The sequence below is a fragment of the Tachysurus fulvidraco genome, chromosome 4, assembly GCF_022655615.1.
Source record: "Tachysurus fulvidraco isolate hzauxx_2018 chromosome 4, HZAU_PFXX_2.0, whole genome shotgun sequence".
NCBI classification, from domain to species: Eukaryota; Metazoa; Chordata; class Actinopteri; order Siluriformes; family Bagridae; genus Tachysurus; species Tachysurus fulvidraco.
This window is the reverse complement of record NC_062521.1, coordinates 8971228-8995372: the sequence shown is the minus strand read 5'-3', so window position 1 is coordinate 8995372 and position 24145 is coordinate 8971228. Positions and strand designations below refer to the sequence as shown.

At 36.6% G+C, this 24145-nt stretch overlaps 1 long non-coding RNA gene across 3 annotated transcripts in view; it reads right to left on the bottom strand.

Annotated features, from left to right (window-relative positions):
- Positions 1-5753: 5753 nt before the first annotated feature.
- The window catches only part of LOC113644951, a 19621-nt gene continuing 1229 nt past the window's right edge, over positions 5754-24145 (bottom strand). The window contains exons 1-3 of one of the 3 annotated variants that reach the window (XR_003441095.2): positions 13089-14330; positions 10874-10991; positions 5754-8168 (exon numbers count right to left, since the gene is read on the bottom strand). This is a non-coding gene — a long non-coding RNA (uncharacterized LOC113644951). Of the gene's footprint in view, positions 10992-13088; positions 14339-24145 lie in introns of those variants that run through there. The other 2 variants (XR_007140494.1, XR_007140493.1) reach the window with 2 other exon arrangements.

Here is a 24145-nt window from a genome sequence, read left to right as displayed (position 1 = left end):
ATCACATGACACTCCAGCTGTGTCCACATGTTCCCTGGGTCAGCACGTCAGCTTAGATAATGCACACTTTTGATCAACCCCCTCTGACTTTTTTTTCCCAGTGATCTCATCATATTACCACAGATTGCTACCTATTACCAAGAGATACTTATTTAGCGATTTAACTACAAAAAAATGCCCAGCTTTGGGGCTAATTTCAGTGGTGACATTTTGCCATACTGCAGCAGAACAGTCAGAGGACGAACAAGGCGTAATTAATGCTAAATAGAGCCCTCTACTTGCTTTGTGTGGGTGGGTGTGAATGTATGTGTGCATCTGTGTGTGGTTGTCCTTTATTCTGATGCTGTCCTCTGAGAGAAACAGTTTTGCTTGTGTCTCATTGACCCAGGTGCTCTTGATCCCTCATTTATACAAAGGAGAACAAAACAGTGAGTTTAGCAAACACATGAATTGTGGTGGATAGCACTGTTGTTTAGTAGGAAATTATCTAATTGTTCTGTCTTGTATGTGTCTCACACAGCCTGTTACCTCACATACTGTATATACAGAGCCTTCATTCTCACAGAAAACTACAACACATGCATTTTTGTTTTTACAGGAATACACTGTGCATTATTGTAATATAACGGTCTTTGACACTGAACAACTGTATTTGCTTGGTTGCCCACCATTTTCCTTGTACTGCATGGCACCACTACAAGAAGGAGAAAGAGAAAATGGCCAAAGGTAGTATTACTCTTCTCTCAGCAGCATGAAGTAGCACATTTTCCCTTTGCCAAACTCAATTACACTGTTGAATGAATGATTTAAACTCATGATTGATGTTATTGTTTCACTTGTACTATTTGTTCCCTGTTTTCATTTCTTGTTGAAGGCCATGTTGCTATGCTGACAGAGTTTGATTTTGTGGACAATGCAGAAGAGCATTCAGCCAAGACAAAGAAGCCTTTTCTCTGTAAGAGGTGTTTATTCTTCTACAGGGCCCAAAAACCAAAGTGCAAACAGCACACACAGTTATGAACTTATCTGCATTATGGACTAACTTCAAGATTTATGGAAAAGGAAGTCTAGGAGAGGTAGTAAAAATGAAATCATGACATTTAAATATGCTGCCTATTAAATATATGAAAACAGAAGCATTCCCTGCCAGAAATAACTCAGTGTGGCCTGGTGTCCAAGTCAAAAATATGCTCCATCGATTAGGCCAGTGGATATTTTGCCATATATCTCTCATGTGGTGGAAAAATTGGGGAACTTCTTATATATTTTGAAAATTATCTATTAGAGCAGATGAAAGCTATGAAATATCTATCATATATAAAGTCCAAATGATCAGAAAGAATTAGGTGGTTGCAGTCGTAGGCTGTTTCTGGTCTGGGGAAAGAGGCAGGCAGGAATGCCATTATTAGATATAACTCTGCATTAGTGAAAGAAAGGCACGGGAATGATTGCTTAATGATGGCACTCCTACAGGACCCAGCTGTGGTTAGGGCCAGAGGATTGGCCTTTGATGAGCTAAAGCCAGACCACTTATTGGCCTGCACTCTGCAGTGGAAGCCAGCCACCAAAACATATATGTATAATGGAAATATAATGGAATTTATAATAATTTGTTTAGCCAGAGAGAGAAACAGAGGAAATTAGAGCAGCTTGGCGCTGCTGCCTGCAGACTACATGCACCTCTGCCATAACAAGATTAGAATTTAAACTATGGGGCGAGTGGGTCTTTTCTCCACCGCTAGATGAAATATTAAAATAGGCCATGGGTCCGTATTGGACGTCTCTCTCCCTCCTTTACAATCTATCTGTGCCACTCTGTCTCTGACATATGCCTGTCACTCAAAGAGATTGACACCGAACATGACTAGATCAAGGCATTCTATTTCAGCAGTTTGTTTTGCATTGTGCTGAGTTTAACATGAGCAGGTAGGATCTTGCCATCAGATTGGGTTCTTTTCTTTGCTATTGTTACACAGTGCAGATGAATTGCTGTCATTCCTGCTCACCATATACAGTATGCATTTTGTATTTGGACAGTGACAAAATGTAATTTTTGCTCTGTAATATTGCACCTATGGTCCTGAAATAAAGTTATGACGAAGTTGAATGCGTATTATCAAATCATCTGCACAAGTAAAGTGAAAATATACAAGGTTATTTGCAAGTTCCGTTTCATTGCATTGTTTCTTTATTAACAAGTGAGTTTATAAAATGGCTAGAGTCTGATGGCATGTGGTGTTTTTTGTGGATTTTACCCTGATTTTCTCCCCAATTTAGTCATGGCCAATTCCCATCCATCAAGCAGCTCTCCCTTATCACACAGGGGACAGCTACCAACCAGGGAGGGCAAAGGCTATCATGTGCTTCCTCTGAGGCACATGAAACCAGTAGACCACATCTTTTTGAACTGCTGCTCAGTGTCAGAGTGCTGCGTAAAATACTCGGAAGAAAGCGACACCCGCCCATTTCTGCATGCATGACTCCATGATTGGCTATGGCACAGATGGCTGTGGTATTATTGTAATTCAAACTCACAATCTCTGGATGATAGGACGAATGAATTTCTGGTGTGCCACTGAGGAGTCTGGCATGTATTTTGTATGCATTTGTATCTGGTGTCCGTTTCTCTTCAACTAAGAAACCAACAAAAAGGTTTGTAGAGCTGGAGTCATGAAGATTAAATATTGAAGATTAAATACTAAGCATGTGAGAATCACCTATTTGCGTGAAGGTGGGATTTTAAGTCATTGAAACACACAACCTGAATTCCCTTGTAATGCTATGCTATTTAAATCGATCCATTTAGTAGAAACTTTTAATTACAGAATGAGATGGCTGCTTTGAAGAAATGCAATTTTTGATTTAAGACCAAAATCATTTGTTGGTGTTGCTTGTTGCTCACTGCTACTGTAAGTAAAGATGGCACATACACTCATACTTGATTGTTGAATATCCCAGTCCAGATTTAGTCCTCTGTTGCTCTTATAATAACCTTCACTCTTCTGGGAAAAAGCTTTCTACTAGATTTTTGAACGTGGCTGTGGGTGTGCTCATTCACCCACCAGAGCATTAGTGAGGTCAGGGCAAGAAAGCCTGGGGCACAGTCAGCATTCCAGTTCATCCCAAAAGCGTTCAGTAGGTTTGAGGTCAGGGCTTTGTGTAGACCACTTGAGTTCTTCTACACCAACCTTGGCAAACCATGTCTTCATGGACCGATTTCACAGAGGCCTAGTCATGCTGGAACAGGTTTGGGCCTCTTAGTTCAAAATTCTACAGCATACAACAACAACAACATATACTTTCTATATGCAATTCTGCTTCCACAGAATTGTGGGAACAGTTTGGAAAAGGCCCACAGATTAGTATGATGGTAAGGGCTTTGCAAACATTTGGCTAAATTGTATAGATAGCTTGCTAATTAATTGCTAGTGAGCTTGGTCAACGAGTAGACATGACTGACATTTCAGTGTTTTACATATTTACAGTGATTTATGTAACAGTAGGCAAGACTTGACTAATATTAATACTAAGTTACCTGTATCTGCACTTTATGTAGTCCTGTACTGTATGTGTTGCATCATGGTGAAATGTAATTTCATTTTAAATACAGATTGAATAGAGGAATGATAATAAAATCTACTTGAACTTGGACTTATCTCAAAGTCACCCATATAAGGATGAGTTCACTTTTCAGTCTGGTTCATCTCAAACTTCATTCATCATGTTCTCATGTCATGTCTCAGGGAGGTTTTCCTTACCACCATTGCTTCTGGATTGCTCATTAGGGATCCATTTTTAAATGCAAATTATATAGCCAGAACTGATATATTTCTGTAAAGCTGTTTTGTGACAATATTCATTGTTAAAAATATTATACAAACAAAATTGAAATGGTTAAGCATTAAGAACGGAAAGTCCTCTTTAGAGCACTTAAATGGAACGAGCCATATGAACAAATGAACAGTCTCTTCTTCTGTGTTTATATGATCATTTCTATTAAGATACAATATACACATATTGATGTATGCTTTTGTACTCTTTGTATATTGTTTCCAGATGCCCATGGTCTTCATATATGAACGTATCTTATGATGAATAATACAGGGACTACATTGACTGCTGTGTGTGTGTGTGTGTGTGTGTGTGTGTGTGTGTGTGTGTGTGTGTGTGTGTGTGTGTGTGTGTGTGTGTGTGTGTGTGTGTGTGTGTGTGTGTGTGTGTGTGTGTGTGTGTGTGTGTGTGTGTGTGTTTTTGTGTGTGTGTGTGTGTTTTACAGGGAAAGGGGTTAAAAGGTTGTCAGAGTCTTCTCCTGGGTTTCATACTGACAGTGAACATGTGTTTCCTCTGTGTGATCTGCTCGCCCCTAGCCCGGGCACTGTGCAGCTCGCTCAGGGGCCAGTCACAAGGCATTTCGATCTGGAGAGCCTGAATGATTCAGGCGGTGTGTGTGTGTGTGTGTGTGTGTGTGTGTGTGTGTGTGTGTGTGTGTGTGTGTGTGTGTGTGTGTGTGTGTGTGTGTGTGTGAGTGTGTGTGTGTATGTGTGACTGGAGGCTGAAACCTGATGGTGCCTTCAGAACTTCCCTATGTCAGCTCCCTCGGCATCTTTACACTTCTGCATGAGGAGGAAAAAGACAGTGGTTAATTATAATGCTGAAACAGACCACTGTGTGTCAGGTAATGTTAGGTAATATCTACATGACTCACTCATGTACAGTTTTGAAAATACTGACTCTGCAAATTTACAGAACCTGGCCAAGGATTAGCTATATTAAATATTTGATTTGGCTTAATTGTTATATTCAGTATTTGACTTAATGTTTTTATTGCACCAAATCAGCAATGACTTTTTTCAACTTTTTTTTTAAAAATTGGAGTCAAGGGCCATAAATCCTTCCTGATTATAGTAGCCACCAGAGGGAGCTAGGATGGAAGCTTTGGGAGAATGCTTTCCCTGTACAGAGCAAAAAAACAGCAGAAGTTCACAGTAATTTGCCAATAGCGGTGACCTTTTTTTTTCTTTTTAATTAAAAAAAAAATTCTCAATAGCTGCTAATCTTCAGTAGCCACTGCATCCTATCCTAACTATTTTGGGTACACTGGATACACAACCAGGATGCATTAAGTAGTTTAGCTTTACTTTGATACATTATGTAAGAAATAAAACATGACGGGTAGTCTGTTATAGGGTAATAATCACTGACGGTGGTGTGTTGTTGATTATTTGAAGTTGATTATTTTTTAATGACTGCACATCCAAAAGTGTTTTATTGCTGTTATACCACAGCGGTTTGCCAATGGTTATACTTTGTATTTATTAACATCAACCCATGCTTTTAAGAATGCAGTATTTATAGTTAATTTTAATGTTGTGGAACATCCACAAAAAAGTTGCAGTATAACAGCTGTTCCCTCACCAACCTTCCCCCACTCTCTTGAAGTTATTAAAAGAAGGAAGCATTTTTGTCCTTAGGACTTTCCCATGTCTGAAAGCTTAAAGTTACAACTTTACCTCTGACTGTTAAAAAGTGCTGAAACTAGAGACTCCTTACTAAAAAAACATTTTAACCTGCTTATGTTAAGCCCAAGTCTCTATATTTTTGGTATGGAGATTTAGTCAACACCATCTGACGAGTCAATTAACAACACTCTGGTAGGAACATAAATAACCATTAATCATATAAAATGATATTTTTTTGTAATGATTAATGTATAAATGTAATGTATTAATGTTAGAAATAAATACAAATTCAGGTTTTTAGAAAACTGCTTTATTTTCAAATGTGCAATTAATTTAGAATCAATGATTTACCTTAATATATTTTCCCAATTCCCACGTTATATTTTCCATTAAACTCAGAAGACAAGTCACCGGTGGAGATAGTAGAGATCAGTGGCTACTTGCAATCATGTTGAATTCCCAACTAGTGCACTCCATGTGCAGGCATGTATAAAGCAGATCTTTTTTTTCTGACAAAATTCTTATTTTCTGACATCATGCCTTACCTCCTTGTTCATGTGCAATCACAATGGAATCTGTGCTGAATTTTCTAGCAGGTGCATGACAAAGCAGACCAATACACATATCCCTCTATCACTGATAAAGATTTGTAGCACACAAACACACATAAACAGACCTGAAATGGACACTTTCCATCTGCCAGCTTTTGCTCTTCCATTGAACCAATGGATTGGGTGTAATCCTCAATTTGGCCACTACATATGCTGGCCGCCTTGAGGATTTCCACCAGTTGGGGTTAATTAAAGCCAAATTTATTTACTTTGACAATCAATAATTTAACCTGCAATTGTTCCCTCTCATTAGTTAACTTGAGGCTTTTTGATTTGCAATTCCCCTCTCTTCCTACTTGGTGGGTGAGGTCAGCAGTACTTGGCTTGGGGGAGTGGTACAGATCGTTGGTGGAATCAGAGGGCCAGTAATCCCCCATTCAGCATGCATCGCACTGGGATTTAATGAATAGTCTCTAATGGAACCTCTGTGTATGCATTTCATCCCTGTGGGGAAGAGATTAGCACCAGTGTCATATTCCAAAATTAAACCAATGGGCTTCTGTCTCTGAAAGAAAAAAAGCATTTTGAAATATGTGGATTGATGCGTAAATGACGGCTAAAATCTGATCTCCAAAAACTTTATTTTTTTCATTATTTATTTTTTATTTTATTAAAGAGTATTTAAACCAACAGCAATTCAACCTACTTGGATAACATGGTACAGATGGTACAGACTGAGTTTTTTCAAGCTTATGTCTTGACCAGACTTTCTATGTAAAATGACTACTTGTGCTTTATAGCTGCTCTTTTTGGAACAAGTACTGCATGAACATTATTTCAGAGGACCTTTGAAGAAAGGCTATGGAAGATCCATGTAACTGCAGTGCGGACTTCTGTAAGTCCGTAATCAGTCAGATTTTCATAAAATGGTTACTAAACAAATAACAGAGAATCTTAAATAGACAGTCAAGTTGATGCAAAAAAATTGATTGTTATTATAAAAACAAAGATCAAAAATGGTTTATACAAAAAAGCAATGCTAAAAAATACAATTATAGATGACGTGAAGATTTCTAAGCAATACAGAAAATGAAAACAAATCACTGTATACCAAAAACCAAATCATCATCTCAACTATGAAGGCTCCTAGGGGATGTATAATTTTTTTGGGATAAGGCAAAGCAGTGTGCAACCAGTAAAAACTAATGAATGTTTAGTCTTCTTATAGTCTACAACATAATCTTACCATGTCTGTGTGTCATTTAAACATCAGAAATGACTGGATCATACAGCATGAAAAATGATCTAAAGTAAATGAGTAAATCAACAACAGATTATACATAAGGAATTATATTTTAGTTTTAATTGAATGCCCCGGAAGTTCGGATAAGCGGTAGAAAATGAATGAATGAATGTTGTGCATGATTTAAAGCAGATTTCTGTGATTCTTTTTAGCAGCTATAAAACATATTAGTCTGAGAAACCATGATGTTTGGATTGCCATATTTTAACTAATAGAATTATTTGAATGATTTAGATACTCTTTTCAGTAATTATATGTTTAATAAAAAATGTGCTATTTTAATTTAATGTGTATTATGTGGACAAAAATTAGATAGAGCAATAATTAGGATGAAATGCAATAAAATTCATATACATTTTCTTATAGCTGTTTTCATAGTCAGCTTCTTTTCTACAGCTGTTTTGTAACTTTTCAGTTAACAGTAATTATGATTTGCTTTAATGTGTTTTCTATTATTTTGTGCACAGCATTTTATATACATTATACAAGTATACAGTTCACTGTATTTGCATGTTGAGTTTACTGCGTTTACTGTGTGTTCATTAAGTTTGTGTGTGTGTGTGTGTGTGTGTGTGTGTGTGTGTGTGTGTGTGTGTGTGTGTGTGTGTGTGTGTGTGTGTGTGTGTGTGTGTGTGTGTGTGTGTGTGTGTGTGTGAAAAAATGAGCAAGAAAGAAACTGAGACAGAAAGAGTTGGAGCATACAAGAGCAGGAGAAAGAGAAAGAGCGACATGCAGAGTTAATGAAAGCGAGATGATTCTTTCAGGCGCTGCTCTTTTTCTCATACCCCTCCTCTCCCTCCTTCTGTTGCTCCATTCTGTTTGGCGCCAAATAGTCAAGATGTGGTGTATCGTTTCCTGCAGAGAGATGACATCCACTGAGAGACGAGGAAAAAAGAACAACAGTAAAAGAAAACAGTGGAGAGAAAAAGACTGCTACCAAAGGGAGGCTTAGTGGTGTCAAACCCAGGATACAAGAGTTTTCAGATTTGAGGGGTTAGCCTGAATATGTGAGGAAGGAGGACCAGAGCAACCACGAAGGGTGTGTGCGCGTGTGAGGTCGGGATTTGGCAGCTGATGTGGCAGAGTGAGACTAGGCAGGCTCCTCGGCCCCTGGGAAGCGCCATGCTGCCAAAATGCCCTGGCAGAGGCCTATGATCCACAGGAACAGAAGAGCTTTTTTGTGCTCACCTAGCCAAAAAACCCTTGCTCTGCCTCCTCTGATCTACTCTTTCTGCTCACTTTTTGTTCTGATTCAGCTTATCTCCTATTACAGAGCACTAGTTAAAGTCTTCTGCTACATGCTAGCCCGCTAACCCTTTAAACACATCAGAGCCAGAATCCTGCTGGGAGAAAGACACTGACTGTTCTCTGGAGACAGTTTCCATTTACCAATATGAGAATAAATGTCTCTAACATAGGCATTCTTGTGCTTGTCTGCCTAGAGGATTTAGGCTTTGCTGCCTTACCCATGGCTAGGAAAACACATGCTCCTGCCTTGATGCATTCTGCATCTTGCCCCCACACATTCGTGTATGTGTGTGTAAGTGTGTCTGGGAGGGCCTGAGGTAGGGGATGTCTGCCTGCGTCTTTCTCAGTGGATGACAGAGGAGTCAGCTGTCTTCCCGTGCTTCTCAGCTCATTAAATGAAATCCCATGGCTCTCATGGAGGAATTTAAATTAGAGTCTGTGTTTGATGTTCCAGGCTTCCCCCTTCCTGGCCCACTGAATGCAGAACTGCCCACACTGAGGCTGGGTGGCAAACACCCTGTTTAAAGCAGTGATGGGTGAAGGTCTCTCAAACTGACCTTGGGGAACTTAGCTGAAACTGTATATGTGTAAATCCACTGCAAATCCCTAGCACTCCCTCTTTTCCTTCTTCCTTACAGCTCTACTCCCAGAAGAAAGTGGATCACAGGACTGTTTACAAGACCCCATGATTCTTTTGGGATAAGGGTGCTTGACAAGGCAGGCCTTGGGTCACTGTTTGAAAAGGTGGAAACCCGAGCTTAAGAAGAACAAGAAAAAAGAGCCACATCTGAGTGCTTTAATGAGGATATGAAGTAAACAGTATCAAATAATTGGATTTTAGTCCCTTTATTTACTTTTCTTTTTGACTAGGCTTCAGAGGAAGCAAGGAGACAGAAGAGAGAGGGAGAGAGGGAAAGAGATGGATGACTAGCTGAAATGAATTTTCCGGTGTTTCTTCCAAAGGATGACAGAATTGAAATGAATAAGGTGAAAATGTCTAAGTCTCACAACTATCCAAACCAACTATTAATAATCTGGTAAACATTTTTGAACAAGATATAAGCAACATTTTTCATTGAATACTGCTGTTCTTTTTTTGTCATAGACCATCACAGACCTCTGGAGCAAATTTCTTCAGCATTTTACATCCTTAAAATAGACTTGCATAGGATTTGCATTCTGATAGTTATAGAATTCTTACTCTTGGTATTAGCTCTTTCTTAAAAAAATAGAATACTGTATGTTTCTTCTTCTTCTTCTTCTTCTTCTTCTTCTTCTTCTTCTTCTTCTTCTTCTTCTTCTTCTTCTTCTTCTTCTTCTTCTTAAGTAGTTATAGTAGTTAAAAAACATCACCAAGGCTCTGAACACCTAATCAAAAACATTTAGTGTTTTAAAACTTTGTTGTACTTATCTTAGTTTCCAGATATCTTTAAAATATAAACCACACCAGGATGTAATTTCAATCTGTGGACATGAAAAAATTATGCCTACTTGTTAGTTGTGTGTTGTATATTGGTTAATTTTTTTAAAGGTCTGAGTACACCTCAGCTGAACATCTTAACTCAAGTCCAGTTACACACTTTACTCCTTCCAGTGTTTTCAGTCTTTGTATCAGGTTTTGTGAGGGATTTGCTTCCTGAATCCCTCAAATCAACAGTGGCTAGATGCCTATTGTGTTTTATCAAAGCACTTCCTCCCCATAATCCCTCAATTTGAACAGGAAGAAAGGGAACATGTTGGGGAAAGCTATGAATGAAACCCATCAAGGTCGACATTATACAGATTTTTCTGAAATTGCCAGCAGCATTGTGGAAGCTTAGGGCTCAATTCTTCTTGTTTGAGGATGTTTTATTTACCTGTTTTATGCCATTGTTAACATATTAGACATAAGTATGTGTGAGCTCCTCAGGTCACCTCCATTTACAGTTGGGGTAAATAATTGACTTGTCACCTTTAGAACCGTGTTTATAGGTTTAAGTCTGAGAAACCCTGTTGGCACATATGCCTGCCAATTGCAGTTGCATACTGCTGGATTTTACATTAGTCAGATGAAGGCAGTAAACAGTTAAGCACTCTGTTGTAATCCTGTACAGCTAAGAAATCAGACTAATCCTCATGGACTCACCCACTTTATATTTTCTGCCCTAATCCGTTAGGACAGAAAACCTTCTCCACCTGTACATTAGCCAGTGTATACGTACTTCTTCAACAATCATCAGAACTGGTGAGGACTCAGGCAAAAGCAGGATTTCTACAATTTTTTTTTTAAAAGATCATTATGCCCACCAAATGAGTTGAAAAAGGGTACTTACATAACATTCTATTACTATTGAGGGAATGGAACAAAGAAGAGAAAGAATGTGATTGTTTTGACGTGTCAGATCCCACTTCTGGCTCCTGGTGTTACTGGATGTGAAGCTTTCCCCTGTGCTGGAGGTGAGGGAAAAAAATAACATTGTTGGAGCCAAAAGTGCATAAGTGTACTAAGGTCCATCTAATTCTATTTTTACATTTTACATTTTATGGATAACAATTGCTTTCAATAGTGTTCACTAGCTATTCATTTTCATGTTATTTAGCGCTTGTTAAAAAAGACAAAATTCTTGGTATAGAATTGGATTTAGACCTAAAATGAACTACTTTACGCAAAACCTTGAATATAACCAGAATTAAACGGGAACCGATGCTCAAGGGGGACACCAGATTGTATTATTATGAGTCATTAACATTTAGTATTCAGCTTTGTTGGTAATTTATAGGTGTTGAGTTTATCCACTATAAACAGCAATATTTACTTCTATTCACAGCAACAACTGTTCATAACCGCTAACAATAAATAATCAACAATATTATTTCAAATACATTTTTTGAATTTGAAATGCAAAACATTTTCCACAAGACCTCAAATTCCATTTAAGAATTTTGCAAATGTTTCTATGTTTATCCTATGATGTGTACAAATATTACATTGATATTGTTAACCAAAAGAAACAATTCCCCATTCATGCCAGCCCCTGAAATGAGCATTTAATGCAGAGAAAGCCAGCACTAATTAATGGAGTTAAGTGTTGAATCCCTAGAGCTTCATTAAGAAGCTATAGAAAAACCAACAGCAGCTGCTCTGAGCTCCCTTTCCCCTGTTTTGCTCTTCAAAATATCTGGTTCTTTTGCACACCAGTTAGTCCACTTGAATCAAGAAAATCAAGATTCAAACCTTTATGTGTCATATGCACATTTGTATCTAATAGTAATGTGCAGTTTATTGAGATACCACCTCGAAGGTGTGTAATAAGAAAAATAAATAGACAATACAGACAATCATTTGGTATAAGGCATAAGATAATTTGCAAAAACATGTAAAAATCCAAATCTTAAATATGTGTTCCTTGTGTATGTCAACACACTTGTCCAATAAACCTGATTCTGATTCTGATTCTGATTCTGATGTCTGCATCTTATATATCTAAATGTATGGATGTTTCTCTGTGGTAAAGTGTCCTGTGTGAGTGCAAATGTGAGACATGTTGCAAATAGCACTAAATGAGAGACATGTTGCATATAGCACTAAATTTTAGCTTTGATAGCATCATCTTGAAGTTTATCAGTGTGATATTGAATGTATGTAGAATGTATAGAGAAACGACTTTTGATAAAGTTTCATTATATCTGCTCAAAGTTTGGTATTTTTAGGGATCATGAATTGTATAAAGGCCGTGAAGAGGGAAATCTTGTGAAAATAAAATCTCAGAAAAGGAGGCATGGTCACAAATTAAAATGTTCAAAGAAAATTTTTTTTCCAAAAGTGTTGTACAAGATATTGGTACACAGGATTTGTGTTTAATAATACATCATTCAACAAGTATTAGGCTCCCTAGCAGGTTTTTAATTGCTTATTCTATGTTATTGTATATATGTGTGTCAATAGAGATGTGTAAACATTTAGTAAAAGACAACTAATTCAGATAAAAATGTGAACATTTTGAGACATGCAGTAACTGAAGAAAGAGTGAGAGCTGAAGCCTGCAGAACTTTGGCGATTTCTCAAGATGCTTGAAGCTTGCCATTTTCTCTGTAAAACTGAGTGATAGTTTTAGAAGTAAAGGGTGGTCATACCAAATACCAGCTTTTGATTGTTATTTGTTTTGTTTTGTTTTTTGTTGTTGTTGTTTTTTGTTTAGATTTTGTTGTGCTCTACAGTAGAAGTATAACAATAATATTATATCACTAAAAAGTAATATAGTATTATAACAGTATTATAATGTGACTTGCCTCAATATATTGATTAGTAATATTTTGTTTGGGATTATTTTTATTCTGATTATTATTCAGTCAGGATTCAGATTTTGATTCAGAACTGGTAGTGTTTGATATATTTTACTGGTCGTGTTTGATATATTTTACTTAAAATAAAATGCAATCAGAAGGATGAAAACAAAGAAGGTCAGAAAGGTTCTCTAAAGAGAATAATCAAAGCATTATTCACATAATGTGTCTTACATGTTCTTGCATAACATTCTGTCAGTTTACCTTCTGCATTGGTATCAGATATAAACAGAGAGGGCTCCTCTTGATGGCATGGTGAGAACTCACAGTTTTGCTCTCTCTTCTCCATAGGCTCTGGAAATGGCTCAGTCCCTTTCTTAGCCATTGGTTCCTAACCCAGATCAAATGTTAGGGTTTAAAAAGCTAAAGTTTGATGTGGATGAGCAACTGCCTATAAAACACTTTAATCCCTAATGCTCTAATGTATTTAATTTCACACTCTCTGATGGTGTTGCCCCTCTTAGGATTATGTGTGTGTGTGTGTGTGTGTGTGTGTGTGTGTGTGTGTGTGTGTGTGTGTGTGTGTGTGTGTGTGTGTGTGTGTGTGTGTGTGTGTGTGTGTGTGTGTGTGTGTGTTTGAAGAGGAGGGCACTGGAGTAAGCAGAGAGCATGCTGTTCTAAAGCTCTCAGCAGAGCTGGAGCCAAACAAAAAGGAAGAATGTGACTTTAGAATTCAGATGCCTATATGCAGATTGGAAGTGGGGACTTTAGAGGCTAGAAGAATGCAGTGATATCTGCACTGTCATAACCCCTGCCGGAGAGACCTAGGCAAATCCCATTGAGTGCTTGTGAATATAGAGCTTCATAAAGTTGAGGACCAATATAGTTCTGCCTTTATTAGATGAGGCTGTGCTCAGGCGGATGGGATATTGGATGCAATAATTCCTTGCTAGAAGTGCACACATAGCCCCTTTTATATCTTCCTCTAATATCCAATTTACGGGCACAAGGACTTCAGCCAGCCAAGCTCACTAAAGTTAAAAAGTCTTCAGCATGAGATGGAATTAAGGCCAACTTCTCTTTTGCCAAAAGTTTGTGGATTCAAGAAATATGCATCTATCCACCCCAAAACCAATTCAACTAATCCATGAAATATGCTCAGTGAAAAGGAACAACTAATTTTATTTGAAATTAACAACTTTTAGATTTTGTTGAGTGCTTGCTGAGGAGTTCTGTCAGTTCCGGAAAAGTCTTGTTTGGAATGGATGAGAATTAAAAAGCCTTGGCTGTATATTAAATAAATCATAAAAGGATGTTTGATGTTTGCCTATATGATTTTACTGCAAATATGCATATTTTCCACTTTTAAATTATAAAGGAAAAACACACAAATATATCTATAAATTAATGAATTACACAAATTTATTTAATTTACACAAATGCTTGAGATGCACTGTATTCAAGTCTTCTTGTTCCCCAGATACACACACACACACACACACACACACACACACACACACACACACACACACACACACACACACACACACACACACACACACACACACACACACACACACACACACACACACACACACACACACACACACGCACACACACACACACACACGCACACACACACACACACACACGCACACACACACACACACACACACACACACACACACACACACACACACACACACACACACACACATATACACACATATACACTTTCCATCATTGGTCTTCACTGAAGATGCAATCACTGCTGCTGTAGTGATTTGATGTATTTACTCATAACAGGGGCTTAGTCATAGTTCCCTAAAATAAGAATATATGGTGATTTATACGCTAAGCACCAGGGATTGTGTTGCCCTAGTGGCTTAAGCATTTTACACTTTGCTAAACTCTACTGAGCCTCACTGCCACTGCAACAGCTAAAACCCCCAAATCATCCCTGCTGCTCCTTATTAAAAAAATGAAATACATACACCATCCGCTGCTATTTTGGAAAGGGATGGTCAACATTTTTGTCACTGACTAATATTTATTTTTACTTTTATTTTTTGCTTATGCTTTTTTTTTGTATGACAGATAAATTTCACAAGACTGCTTTTGTAGTGGTTGTTTTGAAAGTTTCCCTAGAGTATCATCATCAATACATCTATGTTCAGTCTCAATATGAAGGGGGTGCAATCGCTGTCTTTATTATATATTTTAGTTAGCCGAAAGGTCAATGGGACCATGTGGAAGTCATAAATAGTCCCGGCATCTCATTATTTGAGTGTTTGTTCTTTCTTGGTCCATCATGCAGCCAGGGAAATGGAATGAAATACTGGACCTGCTCAATAGTCGATCTATAAAGCCTGTGTTGTCAGCCTTTCACTTTAGAATCATTTATATATGTACTAATCAATATCTAATCTCGGGTATAGTCAGATGAGATGAAATAAAGTGGTAAATGATGAGAAGGAGAAATGTGGACTGACACAAGTCTAATGTTTCCTGGATAAAACATTAGTTTACCAGACTCTTAAATGAGAACCTTGAGATTCAGCATTCTTTGATTTGCCCCTAATGGATTTTTGATGTTAGTAATATCTATTAGTAAGCTGATAGGTTACTGCAAATCCAAAGTATTTTTATTTTGAAATAGCTGTGTTTTCTTTATGTTCTATTTGGTTGATATGTCAAATGATACCTGTCCAAAGTATAAGAGAAAGGATGAGAGGGAAAGAGAAAGACAAAAAGGCGGAGGCGGCCAATGGAGGGGGGCACTGTTAATTCTTCCATATCTAAGCCTCTTTGTCTTCAAAGTCCAAGTCATTGAAGAGTAATCCTATCACTCTGCCTAATCTGAAGTTGGGAAGCAAGAGTCCGGCTTTCACTAAAATGGCCTTTTTGGTTCAGAATAGGTATGGCTAAGAGGTTCTAAAAGAGCGTTCCTCATCTGTTAGACCTCCCTTCATTGCTCATTCTCCTGTCCAGGCCACTAATAAAGAGCTATTAAAGAATATTTTCCCTTTCTTATTGGCCCCCATCTGTTCTTCCTGTTGTCCAGTCCCATGAAATCTACATAGTATTATTGCTTGGCCATTATTTAATGGAGACTCTGGCAAAAAACAAACATAAATTTCAGCCAAACATGTTGTCTCACTTCTCACAGTGGTGAGTCATCAGTAGTAGTGTTCAGAGCAAGAATCAGAGGTAAGAATAGAAGAGGAAACATTTGCAGCATTGCTACTGCATGAATGCTGAAGTAAATTTTAGATGACTGCAAACGCTTTGGATAACGGATATTTAAGAATGGGCTGTTTGAATTGTTTAATTGATTGTACTAGTCATTGATTAATGGTTAGTATTCAGTAAGATTCTTTTTGCAGAGTGTATTAAAGATGTACTCCATCATAGACAAAAACATGTCTTGGCAAGAGAGTTAAAATTCAGACTTTACTAGATCTGAAAAATAGTAGGAAAACACATATAATGGATATAAAGATACACATTTTATTAGTATAAAAAATTAATCCATGATTAATGATTAATAATACAAGATTAATCCAGAAATGTTTCACACTCAGCGTGAAATTACAAAACATAAAACTTAAGTGAAAAATCTGAAAATCTTTAGGGCAATAAAATAACAAATTAAAATGTACAATAACCTAGTTGCTTAGGTTAGTGTGTATGCCACTAAATTAACACTTATATAGCAGCATACTTCTTAATTTATTACACAACTTTAGAGTAAGAGTCTATCAGCATCACATGGCAACTTCCCCACACATTTGGCAATATATTCCTACTCTTTCTTCCAAAAACATACTAGATCCATCAAATTGTAAGGGCATCTCATGTGTCCAACCTGCTTAAAGGTGATCTTCTCTTTACTAGAAGACCTAAGGGTTATGCACTAAAATCGAATTGTGATTGTAGCTACTCATGATCTACTCTACCCGACTGCCGGGACATGTGAAGAATATGAAAAATTGTCATATGCAGAGTGTAATCAGTACTTGTCAGATATTTAGTCAGATAGTCAGATGCCCAATTAATAGCATGCATGCAACCATGCATAGTATGCAACCAGGTTACTGTAACTTTTATATTTTTCAAATTGTTCCCTAAATAATTTTTTGATTGTTTTCACTTTTCTATATTTTTGTATGTGAAATCACCTTGAGAGTGGAAAGAGTTGATTTATATTATCAATATTTATATTGACACAAAAATCAGCCAATATTATAGGCGTGTGTTTCCACTGTAATTACAAGCAGTTTTATTAATAATTGATAGATTAATAAACTAGTTTAATGCATTTTTAGCCAGATATATCATAATTTTAATAATATTACAAAGCTATAGTTAACTAGCTAGATATATTCACATTAGTTAATTATGTTATTTTAATATTGACATTTTTTGGTGCCAAACACAGCATTCTACATACATTCCTGGTTTGCCTGATTTTCCACCCACTTGTCATCTGACAAATCCCACCTGCTGCACTACAAATATCTACTAGTTCTTTCTTAAATCCATAAGCCCTATATTAGTAAAAACTGGTTAGATGTAATAAAGATTAACCAGTTGTTCTAAAATTTTTGGTTTATTCTTTTTGGGTTATTTACTGACCAAACACTGATTCATTTATCTGGGACAAATATTAAAAAGAAAACACAGAAAACAAAACATCACAAATAACAAATTAAAACTGTTTAAAATTATGTTTGTCCCCATCAGGTTTGTTTAGTTTGAAGCATTTATTTAGAATAATGGCAATTCAAAATGGCATGCTCGAGAATAGGTTCTCATGTCACTAGGGCCATGAATGGTGGGGCTAAGTAATGTTGCTCAACAGGTCTTGCTGTTTTAATTTGGAGGCCCTCTCAAATTTCTTTCCAGGGACATATTAGCCTATGAGTCTCTTTTTTTGGTGATGTGGATTCTTTTATTCCAGCTGTGTAATTTACACATGACTAAAACCATGCCACTTTTGTAAATATGTAGTAGCATACAATAAAATTATGTAAAAGATTTCTAATATGTGGTTTCATATCAATTAAATCTTAAGTAATTCCATTTAAAAAAAATTGAAGCAGAATCTGGTTCTAAACATTTGCCATTTGTAACTTTTCATGTGAGTTGATTACTTTATTGTGAGCGTATTTTGAACTAGCTTCATACATCCTTTATATATGTAGAACAAATGTCACATGGTTACTGTACAGTGACTGAAATATCCACAAAACTTTACTTATGTTTTGTAACGTTATGAGTTAAGTAAATATTTTTATTCTAATTATTGTGATTTGCCCAGTAATTATTTTCTTCATTCTGATAGACCTTACTGCTTACCATACATAATTCTCAAGAGTGGGCTTTATTCATAATGCTCTCTGCGTTATGCTCTCTGCTTATTCTCACTATGTAGACCAGTTTAATGCTCCTCTAATAAAAATTAACTTTACAAATGGAAAATAAATGGAACACTTGATTGTATCTATTTGATAATAATTTGGATAATTTCAAATTTTTTATCCCCCTTATGGAGGATGTTATATGTCATTGTACTGTGGGCTATATTGTTGTAAGAAAAAGTCTTTTGAGCGTTTAGTCTGCATGCACTACAACTATACAAATTGAAGATAATTTAATGTAATTTTAATGTAACAGAAACATTGTAAAGTATTTTCTTTTCACTATTGCTGTCCCTTATATACAGTATATTTGTTTATTTGCAATTTCAGACAAAGAAATGAATTCAAATTAATTTTGAATTATGTTTCAGTATCAAAGTACTGTTTGTGCTGTCAGAACAATGTAATACTTGAATATAAATGCTATAGTCATATTCATGTAACCTACACACAAACATTTAACATCTCTGACATTTACCTACCTATAGCATCTCCTGCATATAAACACATCCCTAAAATGTCATTTCTTTCATTTTTTCTGGGTAACCAAATGAAAAGCATGTGCATTCATGTTGCAGTCAATTAGTAGAACAACAAAAGTGTAGTTAAACATAAATTCAGGTAAGCATATCAGGTTGCACTGATGTTGGCCTACAGACCAAAACAAAGAACCGCACTGATCCTCTGACTTACCATCCAATCTAGGCATTATGCCAGTATTCAAAGGTCAAGGATCAATCTCTAAAATGTTTATGCACCATCCTGTGACATGAACCCCCAAACTATTTGGGACTAAGCCACTGATTTCAAAATAACTTCAAATGTGTATTTTTGTTGTCAAGATTTCAACTCTAAGGGAGCACCAAGGGTGTGTTTATGAAACAGTCTCTTATGGTCATGATCAACTAATCCTGCAACCGCAGAAAAGCAAGCAGTTATGACTCAAAATCTTTACCTAAAATGAATGAAGAATATGCAAAAATTAGGTCATTAAAAGTTCACAGATGCCATTTTTGCTTTTTTTTCTTTGCAAGAATATATCTATTATAGTAATAATTTAGATGTTATTCATAATACATAATATTATTAGGTTCATGTAGAAGTATGTAGTGTATTTGCTCTGGGTGGTTTCAATTTGGGCAGAAACACAAAACTTACACACTTGCAAATATGGCTCATTTTTACTATAAGATAAAGCAATTGTTCAAATCAAATCATATCAAATCAAATTTTATTTGTCACATATACATACATACAGTGTATACAACATGCAGTGAAATGCTTTTTACTTCTGTCCGTTATTCGAGCATAAAAAGGAATGGAATTGCATTGTTTCCAGGTTCTTGGAAAGTTCATTACATATGAACATTAACTTTTAAATTCTTAGCCATGGAACAGTATTCTAGATGTGAACATGGTATTTTTATTTGCAATTCTTAATTTTGTTTGACATGGTGTAAAACTGTGATAACCTGTTATCTTTAAAAAGGCTGGCCCTAAATCAAGCTGGCTTCACTCTCACTATGTAAATCAGTGGTGAGAACTAAGCATGCAGTAAGAGACGGGGTGATTTTTTGTTGCAATGTGCAGATTAATATCTTAAGCATGTACCATTGTTCAGAGTTATGTCACCAGTAGCCATAATGATATCTTAAATTAATGAAGTGGTGAAAGCATTGAGGGAGAAGGCCTGTGATTTATAGGATGGCTTTTAGCTGATGCGCATATCCATCCCTGCCGATAAATCAGCCGATGGGAGCCAGGGCCAAATGAACTGAGAGGTGTGCATGAGTTTACAGTTCAATTAGCCAAACGCAAGGACACCAGTGCATTGTGATTCTGGATACCAAGTGTTAGGATGGAAACAAGAAAAATGTTTCCCTTTAATGACTGCAGCCTATTTAAATAATGGGTGTAAAAAGCTAAATACTGTATGTGGAGGCTTACGATATCTTACCATGTATGTATTTTCAGGCAGTGTTGCATTTGATTTGTTAGCAGGTAGTTTGCTGTCAATGATAGAAATCTGAGCCACAACATATACTCAACACAGAGTCCATTAAAAGAACTGATAATCCAGAAGTTTGTCCTGCACTCTATTTATTGCTGCCAAGAGAGGGATGGGGGATCTGCTAATGCAAAATGACCTCCAGATGCCCTTAGCCTTTTCTGACTCTGCTAAGGAGATAAGCAGTGCTTGAGTAACCAATGCTACTTCTTGGAGAAAACAGTAATTAAATTCAGTCATACATGACCTTTAAATGAACTCCCACTGATTTTTCCCCACTTATCTCAAAGGGGATATGGCATGCTCTCTAGATTACTTGATGCAACGTCATATAATTTCATGCTACGAGCAATGAATCACCAGTAGCTTTAAATATCTGGAGATGTCAAAGAAAATATGTGTATTGGGAACTCAAGGGCTGATCTTTGTTTGTCATTGCAGCTCAGCCTTCAAAAGGATCTCAGCCTCTTTGCTGAATGTGTTTGTGTGCTTTATAGTGGCATGGCATTACCATGTCTTTGTTATCACCTGATCATTACATTGTTAACTGATTTAACAAGGATTTAAATAAGGCTTTGGAGGCCTCACTGACATGGCAACTGCTTAATTGAAATGTGTAGCTCCTGTGGCTTTCTGCCTCCAGCTCTTCAAACTATTTGTTTCCTGAGGTAATCCTACCTTCACACAAAATGGAACATGTCTACTTGAGGGTGAAAATTCTATTGCTGTTAAGATCCAGTTTACCTTATCATAATAATAGTATAATCTGCTGTGCCTTAGAACTTTAGTTGTCAGTGTTTTCTGTTATATGCAGTTTTCATAATGGCAATTTACTTTTTTCAGTCTATCAAATTTTATTTACATATATGGAATGCCTTTTTTAATGAGTAAAAGTTCACACTACACTGGGAATCAAGAAAAGTAGGTCTGATTGTGGATGTAAGATCTAGCAAGACGTGAGAGAGGAGTAATGACTGAATACATCACATTGGCAAACTCCTCTATTAGAATCCCCTCTCTGTTCAGTTTGGATTTGGTTTCCTTTAGGGACTGAAAGAGAACGTTTGCATCAGATCTCATTCAGACCATTGTTACTTAAGAGGGTCTGCAATCAAAGTGTGGAGTGGTTGGGTCAGGAGCATCTATGAGTGTGGCCTACCCCAGGGCAGGAGTGTGGCCCCCAAGGGACTTTAACACTTGTGGCTACTTCAACATTATACTCAAAGGAGCCTTTGTATTTAAATAATAATTATAATAATCTTTATTTATATAGCCTTTCACTTTGATGTGAAATTGATTTAAAAGATTACTTTACAGTTAAATAAAAAGTAAAATTACTTATAAGACAAAGAATAAAACAATCCAGGTTTATATAAAAATGTATAGGGATAAGACCATATGAAAAATAAAAAAGCATACATATGTACATGCATATTGTGTTTATGATATATATATATATGAATTGAGTCTGGTTAATACAACAAAAACACTGATGCAAATTATCATAATTTTTAATAAATACTAAAAAATATTATGTATATAGTATAGGTTACAGCTACATATACTTGCAATGTTGTTCTCACAGAGGGGGCAGAACTTAATTTGGGCAATGTATTCTCTATTTCTCACCTCCTGGTGAATTGAGCAACACTCTCCAAGCTTCATTAGCCCTCCCTCATCGTGTTTGTTTGGGGATGGAGAAAATAGGCTCAGCCTTTGGTGATAGAAATGGTGCATTCAGCCCCTGGCATGTCATTTGTTGTGTGAGCAGGTGTCAGTGGGAGCTGTGCATTTGTTCTAGAATCAGCCTCCAATTCTAGACTGTGTGGTGGTGGGAGAGGGAGGTGCAGAGGCTTTGATGGACAGGAGGTGTGATCTGTCAGGAGTAGATGGTGTTATACCAGAAATCCGGGTCTGCAGACCGGGATCATTATAGTGGGCTGTGGATGATGATATGGATGTCCTAAGTCCAAGCCTGGCTCCTCTTTGCGTCCTTGCAGGAAAATATGGATCTTCACACTTTATCTGCGAAAGCACTCTTGACTCCTTCGTTCTCACGCTTACATGTTCTCTCTCCTTTTTCCTGCTATCTCCCACTCTACCCCCTCACCTTGTCTTCTCTTCTCCCACTCTCTGAGGTGCTGATCAATTCACAGCCTCCTTGGGAGGTGTGAGACTTGTCCCTGCACTTTGTGATTGGCCTAGACTTCGCAGGCCCTCTGTACTGCTGTCTTGCTCTCTCTTTCCCTCTTTTCTTTATGCTCTTTCTTATCCAGGGCAAGGGTCTCCTCTTCTCACTTTTTACCAGTCTATGCTTCACAAGCCACATATGCAGACAGGACCTAAGTCATATGATCTCACACTAATCCAACATGCTACGCCTCTCTCATGCTCCCTCTTTTTCAGTCTCTTTTTCTTTCTCATCTCTTGTGGCTGTGATCCCATTAGCACACCTGAAATAATACCTCAAGTGACAAATGTTTTGGCACGTATAGCCGAGAGACAGGGGGAGAGAGAAATACAGAAAAAGCTACACAATGGGGCCAGAGATGTAACTATTTTCAACTCACTTTTACATTACAAAATCTACAAACCTTATATCCTTTAAAAGTAAAAAATATTTGTAAAAGTATTTTTGTGATTTGTAAATTGGCTACATATATAACATTATTATTATTAGCAACATGTTTTTGAATAGTTATCTATATAATCACTCATTTCCAAACGTATACAAATAAAACCATAAAGAACCAAAGAAGCCAATCATTTTCACCTTTTACAATAATCTCACATCAGGGTTTGTAAGGTCTATACTTATGTTTCAGTATGAGCCACATTTTATCATGTATAAACGTCACATTTAGAAATACATTTTTAACAACCCCAATCGAGCTTATGACTTTACATCTATATAATTAAACGCAGTGTTCATATACATGCAGTTGCAAAAATAAGCATGCATAACTGAAAAGCTCATTTGCCCGGTTATAGTAGTATTATTTATAAAATTGTCTTTTTATAAACAGTGACCATATCAAGTATAATATCCGATGCCTTACCTAACGTATGATATATATATATATATATATATATATATATATATATATATATATATATATATATATATATATATATATAGTATACGTACAGACATAATTAGACTTTCTTATTTCTTAGTTTTGCTACACAGTATGTTATTCCATAATTGTTCGCGTTGTACTGAGAACGCCACACGCCCTGAAACCCCTGATTTGAACGATATTTAAAAAGTGTTTTATGTAATAAGAAGATTGCAATCCATCCAAACAATTCCTGTACAGCCAGTAGGGGGCGCGCATGATCCAGCTGAAGCTTCACAGCAACAGTTTGTCTTTGAGAACCTTGTTTACTTTCTTCCGAAATTTTAATAGTGCTCGGGCTTTTTAAAATACTTTGATTAAGTCACCCTTTAAGTTGAATTTAAACTGCTTACAATTTTAGCCACTAATACGTTTATAATGATACTTTTTTATTCTTTCTTAAAATAGTTATAAGAAATAGTTAAGTTAAAATAGCCTAGTTTTTCTTTGTTTCGCGCAATTTCATTATTCAGAATCCAGTCGCCTTAAATAATTTGTCAAAAATTGCAACAGGTCGTATTGTCTGTTTTAACCACTTCATAGTTTTGTGTTCTAGCTCTTATTTACTTCTCATGCATAATTTCCGGCATTCACTTGAACTCTTACTTACCCTATAGGATTTTATTTACAAACCATTCGGATATTATTAGGATGCTAGTTTAATTGTATATATTATTTTTCGTGTATATGTTACGCGAATTTTGTTGCAATTTATAGGATGTTCAATCCAAATTTAATGTTATAGGATTCATAATATTGCACGTGATCGCA